The sequence below is a fragment of the Protopterus annectens genome, chromosome 2.part2, assembly GCF_019279795.1.
Source record: "Protopterus annectens isolate FY-2018-M chromosome 2.part2, PAN1.0, whole genome shotgun sequence".
NCBI lineage: Eukaryota > Metazoa > Chordata > Ceratodontiformes > Protopteridae > Protopterus > Protopterus annectens.
In genome coordinates, this window is record NC_056730.1 from 1,131,416,787 (window position 1) to 1,131,428,899 (window position 12,113).

Below are 12,113 nucleotides of genomic sequence, written 5' to 3' on the forward strand. Positions count from 1 at the left end.
GAATTTGAAAATGTGATAGGTGAAACACAGTGATTTTCATTTAAGAACAACACATCACTTAAAAGGCATCTTTGCTATAATCTAAATAAGAAGCAAGGAATTCCTTCAGAAAGAAATGGTACACATAAATGCAGAAATTGTAGTGCATGTAAATATGTATATACTGGTGAATCTTATCAACACCCTATATTGCACTTTAACATTGACGTTAATTTTTATGCTGATTGTAGGACAAAAATGTGGTTTATTTCAGCTTCTGTAAGATATGTCATGCATACTACATTGGTAAAACCAATGCATACTACATTGGTTTTACCAATGTAGTATGCATTGGTAAATGCATACTACATTGGTAAAACCAATCGTATGCTCAAGCATCCTGTCTTTCAGCATACGATTGGTTTTACCAATGTAGTATGCATTTACCAATCGTATGCTGAAAGACAGGATGCTTGAGCACTACAGGGATGTACGGAACACAAAAGAAACTAGTGCCTTGGCACAACATGTTTTAAAAGAAGGAATGAATCATAGCTTTAGTTTCTTTGTATTAGAAGTGTTAGCTGAAGGTATAAGGGGAGGAGACTTTAAAAACAAAACTGAAGTGGCAGAGCAAAATTGGATAATTAAACTTCTGGCAGACAGACATCCAGGACTGAATGCCAAAGTCTCTCTAAAACCCTTCTTAAAAGAGAGATCTTTGAAGCATTAAAGTATGATGAAACACTAAACTGCTATTTTTAAGATAGTTTTTTAAAAAAATTTAAGTGCTTGATAATGTGTCTTTAATTTAACTGATTTGTGATGTCATTAATTGATATGATTTTAAAATGCTTCTGTTTTTTTAAGAGAATGTATGTCTGATGAAGCGGTGAATACTGTGAAAGCGCTAACATAATACATTTTGTTATTTTTCTTTTTCCTGTTGTGAGCAACTGAGGCTGTTTCTTATTTATCTTCCCCAGGAATGTCTGTGTGATTGTATAAACTTATCTCAAATTGTGTGTGGCAGCTACTTGGGCAGGGACACGAAGCACTGGTTGGACAGAGAGGGTGCTGGAGATTTTAGCTTGCCCAGCTAGGCTGAGATCTGGACCCTATAGCTGTGCTAGTGGGGAGTCTTATTGGGGACCTGGGGAGCGACCAGCCCTGGACTGACTGTGATCTCTGTGTGCTCGTAAGGGAAATTGCACTTTACTGTGTGTATTTGTTATCCTTTCCTCATATATATGAGACGCCCTCTCTGGTGTTAGTGGTGAGGATTGAGGCTCCTTGATTGCTGGGCCAGGGCACGGGCATCACAACATGTTCTTTTATTACACAGGGAATACCATGAGAAAGCTTGCTAGAAAGATATAAAAGCATAGTTTAGCTATAAGGAAAAAATATTTTAATAATGCACTTGCCAAACATGCTGTTTTTTAAAAAGATTTTTAGGGAGTTTAATATTTTTGTATTTGTGTGGATCTGGTTAACATTACAGGGAATCACAATATTATGTTAGAGTGCCGTGAAGCAGAATGGCAAATTCAGTTAGCCTCAGACAAAAAAGCTTGGTTTAAATGAACTTATTATTTTAAAATGCTGACAAAAAGTCCTTCTTCAACTCTGCACAGCTGAACAGCAAACCTAAACTCCGTAAGTTCTAGTCAACTATAAATAAAATTATTTCACCTGGCTGCCCCTCTAACCCCACCCCCTACCCTAATACATCCCCTCTAGAAACAGCCACCCTACTTGATAAACACTTTATCGACATCATTTAGCAACTCTTACCATCCAGTGTGTGATGCCCACATCCTGGCCCAGCAATCAAGGAGTCTCAATCCTCACCACTAACACCAGAGAGGGCATCTCATATATGAAGGAAAGGATAACAAATACACACAGTAAAGTGCAATTTCCCTTAAGAGCACAGAGGTCACAGTCAGTCTGGGGCTGGTCGCTCCATTGCTGTCCAGGTCCCCAATAAGACTCCCTACTGGCACAGCTGTAGGGTCTAGATCTCAGCCTAGTGGGCAAGCTAAAACCTCTAACACCCTCTCTGTCCAACCAGTGCTTCTTGTCCCTGCCCAAGTAGCTGATACACACATGCACACACACACACACACACACACACACACACACACACACACACACACACACACACACACACACATACGCACACACACTTTGAGAAGAGTTTATACAACCACACAGACACTCCTGAGGAAGGCTGGCACAGGTTCTCCAGCTGTGCCCCCTTTTCCCAGACTATACGGTAGTACCCTGTCACCACCCATTAATAATTATCAGCTACTCAAAGGCCCTTAAAAGGGTGTCCAATTATAACTGTGCCATATTATTATCCAATTGGTAGTATAACTAAACAGTCAAGGTTTATTGGAGTGACTTGGTACAGTAAGCACTATAAATATGCAATATACTCTAGAGCTTACATTATCTGTACACAAAACAGCCACAGTTGAAAGGTTTTAAAATATTTAATAATAAATAATAAAATCACAAGACAACACTTCTTACTACACAGTGCTAGTCAAGAGTTCAGAGATCACAGAGAAATATGTAAAATAATTCAGTAGTACAGTTCTGACATCACAGAAAAACACTTAGTCTAATCTTTCTAGTTCCTAGCTATTTCTAAAAGAAAACACAAGTCTAAGATAACTTACATAAGAAAACAGGCAGAGTGCTGATGAGTTGGATGGTCAAAACAAAATGCTTAATAATCTCTGGTTCTCTCTGTTTAAGTTGAAATTGCATTTCTGATTCACATTACATCATTCTTCACACTTTCCTGGGGTTCCCAGGCTACACATTACATCATTCTTCACACTTCCCTGGGCTCCCAGGCTAACATAAACTGCATTTGCATTCTTAACATCTCATTTTGTTATCTTGCAGCTGTCAGTAAGCAGAGCAATAAAAATACATTTGCATGTTTAAATCTAGCAATTTAACTCTTGGTTAAAACAATAGAAATAATTTCTTTGTCTAGACCCTTCAGCACCACTGTCTACATCAGAGGGTCACCACATGCTTTACTTTGGTCAGTAGAGAGCACTGTTGTCACATTTATTTCCAGTTCCACATGTAACAGTATTTCTTTACATTTAAGACAACAAGCCTGTAGTTCACATTCATATTTACAAATGAAAAATTATTTGCAAAATTCTATCTGGCTAGGCTGGCAGCCTTCATCTATCTTTACCCACTCTTCACAAAATGGGAACACTACAACTCAACCTACCCCTCCCTACCCACCTAACGATAACCCTTTCACCTTACTTTCACCGTCCCATAGCTATTCTATCCCCCATCTCTAAAATTCTAGAAAAATGCATTCACTCACAATTACTAAAATACCTCCTCCAAAGCAATCTGCTCACACCCACCTGGCATGGTTTTCGTCCTAACTATAGCACAACTACAGCCCTCCTATCCTTTACCCATACCATTGCTGAGGCCCTTGACAACAACAATCTCTTGTCTCTTCCTAGACCTTTCCAAAGCATTTGATACTTTCTCCCACCCCCTACTGTTATCTAAACTTGCTAGTCTCAGTCTATCTTCCTCCACCCTTTCCTGGTTCTCCAGTTACCTATCCCACAGGCAACAGTCTGTTAAATGACTCTCTTTCTCTTCCCCATTCCTACCTGTCCCAACAGGAGTACCCCAAGGCTCCATCCTGGGCCCCATCTTATTCAATATCTTCACTAATGACCTCCGCTCATCTTGCAAGCAATCCTCCTTCATACAATATGCCAATGATTCAACTCTCATCTCCACCTCTGAAGACATGTAACCTCCATAGACTCACTCAATATACCTTTTCATCTACTGAACAGTGGCTAACCAGTAACTTGCTCATCCTCAACCCAAAAAGACCATACTCCTACTGTTTCTTCCCCACTCTCTTGCTCATCACAAATCCTCCTTTTCAATCACTTCCTCTGATAACACAATCATTAAACCTGAAACTCATACTAAACTCCTAGGAATCATCATCGATGATGAACTCAAATTTAATATGCACCTTCTCCAATGCATTAAAAAAAAAAAAAACAGAAACCTGGTTTACTTGCGTAACAAAAAATTCTAACTCCAAATGCTAGACTCTCCCTTGCTTAAGCTCTCCTCCTCCCCTCTCTTCTTTATGCTGCCCCTGTGTTCACCAACATTCAAGCCACAACCTTAAACAAACACCAACAAACTTATCAAAAAATAGCTAGCTTCATCACAAACTCTCCATATAATACTCATCATTGCCTACCCCTTATATTCCTCCACTGGCTTGAGCTCCCCCACCTACTGTTGTGATCACAACTTCAAATGTTATACTTCATTCTCTATAAATCTTCATCCTGCTCTGCTCTCTCTTCCTTCATCTCTATCTACACACCCTTGCATACTCTTTGTACCTCTAATCAGCAACTATTACACACCTACTAACCCAAAAAAGCAATAGGCAAACTCCTATATAAACACTCCATCTCTCAAACTTAGAATAAACTTTCTAGAGACATATGTTCCATCATCCACCCATCACACTTTAAAGAAAAATTAAAAGTCCACCTGCTTAACTCCAAAATCTGTCATTGTCTAGCTCCAACTTAACTCCTCTCTCTGCTCCTTGGGTACCTCTCTCAGTACTCCCTCTCAGCAAAATATCCCCTCTACTTGAGGACACTTATTCCTACTTTATACTTATATCTGTTTGGAACAAACTATTTCTGTAAATCTGTGTATAAATCACTACTGTGATCATTTAGGATAGACATAACTACTGATGTTTAAATTTTATTTTGTCTTATGTAAATATTTTTTTTTTACTTTGTCTTTTAAATAGCATTGTATAATCTTTTTTTCTTAATACGTCAATGTATTTGTTATCAGTTTTTCTGTTTTTACATATTTTGTATTATTAAAGTTTTTCTCCTTAGGTCTCCACTGAAAGTGGGCCACTAGCCCAGATAGACTAACCCAGTTAACAAATACCAGTAAATAAATAAATGCATAAAATGTTTTTTTTTGCTAGCACAAAGGATATAAAATGTAATTTTAAAATTTATAAAATATATTTAATTTATTCATTTGTAAGTTGAAGTATTTTTAAAGGATGTTTTAAAACAATTTTATTCATGATTGAATTTTGATGCACTGTTTCTCATATTTACGGGACTTTGAGAGGTTCAATTCATTCATAAATTGATATGTGTTGTTGATTGTTGGATTGTGTCACATGATTTATTATCTGGGTTTTAAATTCACTATGTGAGCATTTTAAAACATTTCTGATGAAGTTCTAAGTTTAAATGAAAGGATGAAAGTGCTAAAAAGATTAAGTCTCCAGCAGCTGTTTTTCTCATTAGAACGTTTGTGTTTTTAAATGTTTTAATTTCTACGTTGCAACTTGGAGTGTGGTGTATTTTTTCATTTTGTTGCAGAATGGCAGGCTTGTTTGCAGATATATTATCACAGAATGTAAACCTGGACATATGTACTCATGATGTTCTTGAAGAGTTAATTGTGGTGACTCAATAGTTAACCTAAGTTGTGTCCAATGTTTGTGGGTTTCTTGAAAATGTTAAGACTGGTAATCAGACTGCTACCATTTTTAAGAATGGAAATGAAAAAAAATGAATCATAGTTCTCCACAATGTCAAGGAAAGGATATGAATTTGTTGTGCTAGCAAAGCACTATTAATCCATCTTCTGAAATTCTAGGTAGAAGAACTGATATAAGTTCACTTATTTCCAATGTTAGAAACCCACTTTTAGATACCGGAGCTTTTCAGACTTTCAACTCCAGTACTATTGTGGCAATGAACACCTTTATCTGATAGTTTTGTTTCCTATGAAAATGATCTATTCACCTTGGAGAAGTTGGTATCTAAACTCAAGGTGCTGCAATATGAAGTCCACTACTTAGAAGAATGCATCTGGTTAGAGCAAGGCCCTTTTGGATTAAGAATTTCAAGTTTCCAAATGGTGTTGCACCTGGGGACAACTTATTTGAAAAATTGGACAGCCTCTTTAATAATACCGGCATTCCTATGATGAAGTTTTTAGTTGAAGAGTATAAAGAGAAAATTAAAATTCTGGAAATTAGTATATGTACTCTTATTTACTCTTAAAATCAGTGCTCATTTCTTACAATTTAGTGGACTATATTATGGTATTAGTGCCACAGTTAGTCATTTAGCATCCACTATTATTAATAAAAAGCACATACATTTATCTATAGATGCAGAAGCCTATCGTTTAGGCACAGCATATTTAGTAACTAAGAAGAAGGCCAGATCTAATTATCATAACCATCAGCTGGTTCAAGCTTCTATGAACATTCATCAAGCTAACAATGGACCAAATACAATGTTTCTCAATATGGCAGAACCTTCTTATGTTCCGTTATTGAACAATAGTGATCAACAACCTGTATTATCCCCTGCATCTTTTATTGTGAATTCCCTAGCCATAAAAAGGACTCCTCAGTGGCAAGCCAGAGGGAGAGGTCAAGGAAGGGGTAAAGGCAGGGAAAAGAAAAGGAACTCATTTCTGAAACAAACATTGTTAATTTGAGTAAATTTGTACTAGATAATGACCATTTCACTGTTTTATCAAAGGGCTTCACATTTAATCCTACTCACACAGCAATATGTCCTTGTTGACTTAAAACTTTATATTCACAAACTCAATATGGAATATTTATTGAAAGGCATTTCTAATACTTGAGACAGAGGAATTAAATTTAAAAGTACTTACAATCCCACTCTATGTAGTACTTTGCAGGCTTTTCATGATGTTTGCGAAAATGAGTTAAGAGGCTGTTTGAGGGTTAAACCAAGGTTTTACAACTTAACTTAGAATGAGATATAAGCTTTGAAGAAATTGTCAACAAATATAGATATGTGAGTTATGAAAGCAGATGAGAGCAGGACAGTAGTAATTATGGATACCCAAAACTACAGTAAGGCCATCTATAACCTCCTGGCAGATTCTTCTTCTTATGAAAAGGTTTTGAAAACTATTGTAAATGAGCATTTTTCTAATGTCAATGGTATTTTATTTGATTTATTTTGCCAAGAGGATATTAAGAATGACATATATGCATTTTAAAGGTTGATCAGTTCAAGATGGCACAATTTTTGGGTATCCCCAAAATCCACAAAAATATTGCCAATCCACCTTTGAGACCAATAGTAGTGGTGGATTTTTATTAAACAGAAACTATTTCCATTTATTTATATCATTTACTTAATCCAGTGGTTCAATGTTCTGAATTTTATTTAAAGGATTTGTGGCATTTATTGGAATAATTACCTAATGTAAATGAGTCTGCTAATAACTGCTTGTTTTTTTCCATTGATGTTGTATCCTTATACACATGCATTCATCAATATACTGGTATTGAATTTCTTAGGGAATACCTGTCTTGATTTACCAACTTTGAGAATGCATTTGTTAACGCTATTTATGTTTTACTGGATTTGGTCTTGGGCAGCATTTTTTTAGATTTGAGGGTAAGCTTTACAAGCAGAAAAGTGGTGTGGCAATGGGAACCAGAATTGCTCCCAGATTTGGCAGTTTAGTAATGGCCTTTTGGAAGCAAAACATCATAAAAACTCTTAAATTTTATAATAAGATATTATTCTATAGGTATTTTATTGATGACCTGTTTTTCATTTGGAAGGGAACCAGAGATGGATTTTTATCTTTTTTTGGTTATTGCAACAACAGTACATCGTTTTTGAAATTTACCCTAAGTGGATCAGGTAAAGAAATGAACTTCCCTGATAGTACAATTAAGGTTGAAGAACCCAGTGGGAAGTTATCTAGTAAAATCTTCAGAAAGGATATGTTTGTTAACAAATATTTCCATCAGAAGAGCCTGCACCCATTTCATATGAAGAAGGTTTTTTTTAAAGGGCAGTTCATTAGACTCAGCAAACTCTCGAGTGAAGATAAAATTTTCTTGAAAGAGGTAGAACACCTTAAAACCCTGTTCCACTGTAGAGTCTGTTGGCAAGAATGGTATAATTCCAGTAATTTAGCTCATGTTTTTACACAGTCAAAGTCTGTTGTCAAGCATAATTAATGAAGCATTTATCCTTGGGGAAAAAAATAAAGCAAAACATATTTTAATCCCTTCCATAATGAATAGTTTAATAGATTAAGATAACAAATCAGGCATAAGTAGTAATGTAACTATTACATTCAACGCCAAGTATACAAGTGTCTTCTCTTTGCCTACTTTGCCTATTACCACTAGTATGCATGCTATTAGGAGTATTTTAAATAACAACTGGAAGATTATTTTAGGAAAGAGAAAAATGACTATAATCCTTGGAACGGGACTGTTATTCACATACAAAAAAAAAAAAAAAAAACTAAAAATTTTAAGAGCATATTTGAGAGTTCTAAGTCTTCCAGAACAGTTAGTGGTATTATTCGTCGGGCATTCAAATGTGGCAGGTACAAATATTGTTGGTATATTAATAACTTTTCTAGCGCTCATATTGCAGCGGTTAATAAAACAATTGTTGCCAATAATCATTTTATCTTGCCCAATGTGAAACGTGTTCTTGTTATTACATATGGAAAACCAAGAGAAAGATTGCTAGAAGGATATACTAGCATAGTTTAGCTTTAAGAAAAAAGATTTTAATAATGCACTTGCCAAACATGCCATTTTTATAAGATTTTAGGAAGTTTAATTTTTTCTGTATTAGACAGTGTGGATTTGGTTAACACTACTGGGAATCACAATGTATGTTAGAGTGCTGTGAAGCCAAATGACAAATTTGGTTAGCCTTAGAGAAAAAAAAATGGTTTAAATGAACATATTAATTTAAAATGTTTTTGCTTGCACAAAATAAAATATATTTAATTTATTCATTTGTAAGTTGAAGTATTTTTAAAGGACATTTTAAAACAATTTTATTCATAATTGAATTTTGATGCACTTTGTTTTTGATATTTATGGAACTTTAAGAGATTTAATACATTCATAAATTGATATGTGTTGCTAATTTTTTGGTTTGTGTCACATGATTTATTATCTGGGTTTTAAATTCACTGTGTAAGTATTTTAAAACATTTCTGATAAAGTTTTAACTTTAAATAAAAGAACAAAAGTGCTAAAAAGATTATTAGTCTCGAGCAGCTGCCACTGTAAATAGTAGACCGTTTGTGTTTTTATGTTTTTGTTGCAACTTGGAGTTTGATGTGTGTGTGTGTGTGTGTGTGTGAACACAAAGTTGGGGAATGCAGTGGGTTCCACTGTATGAGTATGACATCACCAATCTGATTACATTTTGTGTGTCTGTGTGTGTCTGCAGCAGCAGTCTGACAGCTACAAACTGAAATACATTGTTGTGACTGTTATTTATTTTTGTATTTATTCATTCAGTCTTTTGATCACAGACATCTGAGGTGTACACAGTCAGCAAAAATGGGCATAGGTGCAGTCTGTGGATGAAATTGATAAAAACAGTCTAATTTGGCAGGACTAGTGCATGTTTAGTAAAACAAGCTGAAATACATGGGTGGCCATTATTATTATTATTTGGTACTTTGTGCCTGTGTAATTTTGCTTAGAAGTAGTTTTATTAAAATTATTGCAGAATCTCTGCAACTACTGACATGGCAGTTAAGAATTATGGGTATAATTCCAGTAATTTAGCTCATGTGTTGAGTTCCATGGTATTATAATAGAGCCTATGCAACTACCGCATATCTCTGAAAAGAATTATTTTTCAGGCTAGCTCTGGCATGTATTCTGAAGACAAAGGCTTCTAATATAAGGCTATTTAGCATGTGCGGTATAGTCAGTTATTTATGGAAAATTGTGACCATTCTCAAAACTAACCCCATTGTAATGTAGCCCTGCTCCATTCCTGATATTCATACCTACCACTGATCTCAGTTAACAGTTCAGACTAACTCCTGTGTTTAGGCTATGCATCATGGTTGACAGCTTTCAAAATATAAGCAGCTATGCTAATTTTATTAGATTTCATTTTCCCAAGGAAAATATGTAAGACCTTAGTTAACAGGTCCAAAGACAGATTCCTCTAACAAAACAAGCAGTATTATTGCAGGACCAAAGTTTTATTTCTTTTTTGACTTAATTTTTTTGTAAGTAAGTGAATAGCCTTGCAGACAGTCTGACTAAAGAATTCCAAAAAAAAAAAAAAAAAGAAATTCTAAGGTACAGTGGCAGTTAGCTCACAGCTCATTCAGCAGTTGTTCAAACATTGGCTGCTGACTTTCCATGTCAGGCTTCTTTTCTGGGTGACGCATTAAATACTCTTACTGCCTATAATACTGACAGCATCTTTGGTTTCTTCAATTCATTTTTCTTCTGCTAGTCTGAATTGCAGAGGCAGATCATAGCCTTAAAAACTTGAGAAATCAAGTGGAGATGGCATATGCTCAAAGTTAACCAAGGCATGCAAAACCTTTAATGTAATTTTTCTTAAATATTGATAACTTCCTGCTCTCTTCTGCTTCCTTCCAAGATATTTAAAAGGCCTCCACCTTGATTCCTCTACTTAAATATGAACCATTTTGCAAAGCTGTATCTTATAGTCCATTCTCATACTCATCTACCTTCTTTAACAAAGTGACTGGAAAAAGGCTGTGCTGAGCCAGCTAAAAAGCCACATTTCAACTGGACTCCTTATATAAGAATCATTATGAATTCTGGAAAAGGACAACACATAACTATCTTACTGCTTTTCCTAACTAGTATGGTTGATAGGCACATGGATAGTGGCAGTTGAATAATGTGATCTTTGTTGATTCAACTAAAAACATTTGACTGTGTCTGGAATCAGAGACTCCTAAAAATGTTCTTACATGATGCAAGTCAAAAAGAAGAAACTGTTTCACTAGCCAGTTATATAACAGAACTTTCTGAGTCCAGGCAGGCCATTCAGTGTCAAACCCTGTTCCACTTATCTGCATTGTGCAGCAGAGGACACTGTTAGAACCCCCTACTGTTTATTCTTTATCAACACAGTTTAATTATTTTACTTATATTAACACATTGTTATATGCAGATGACTCAGCAATCTTTTTATCTATTTACCTACTTCAATAGGCAGCCCTTAAACTTAGAAGTCATAGGTGCTGTCAATTTCTTCAGTCAGTTAAGTCTTAATCTAAACCTTAAATCGCAGCCATGCTGTTTGGCACTACAAGAAGCTGAACATGGTACCTGTAAAATGGTATGTAATTGCTGCTAACAGTGCAGTTTAGGAAAAATATGCCCTTTTTGTCATTGCCACTAATTCTCCCCCCATAGTGCCTTTTTTAGGCAAGGCTCAAAAGACAAACCCACCTCCATAGACAACACAAGGAAAAAGAAACTAAGGGTAATGCTGCTCAACGCCAGAAGTCTAAACCTCAAGATGCATGCACTCCGAGGCTCTCCTCAGTATGGAGAATATCGATATCTGTGCAGTAACAGAAACATGGTTCAAGGCTCCTGAGAGCACCCCAGCACTACCAGGTTATACCTCATACCATACTTTTCGGCCCCAAAACTTGGACCGAACCACAAAAGGAGCGGGGAGTATCCATATTCATCAAAGATACCCACACCTCCAGGTTAGTGGCACTGCACGAAGCATCGGAGACCATCCATGTGCAACTAACAGTGGGCAAAACTGCCTTTTAGTTTGTAGCCTGCTACAGACTACCCTCCCAAACTCAGGAACCCCACTCGGCTTTCCTGAGAACACTGGAGAATATGAAGGTCTCCAAACACCATCATATTGGGTGACTTCAACTACCCAAACATAGACTGGGAGCACTACACAAGCCCCAACACCCTTGCCCAACGGTTCCTAGAATTTATAAACTCAAATGCTATGGAACAACTGGTCACCACTCCCACAAGAGGGGAAAACATATTGGACCTGATCATCACCAACATGGGGACTCTATGTTCCATACCAGAGGTATACCCCTCATTGGTAAGATCTGACCATAAATTAATCTCACTGGACATCCATATCACATCCCCACCCCCAGCCAAGGAAACCATGGTGAAGAACTTCTCAAAAGCAAACTTCACACTTCTCAAAACCGAGGTGGAATCCTTC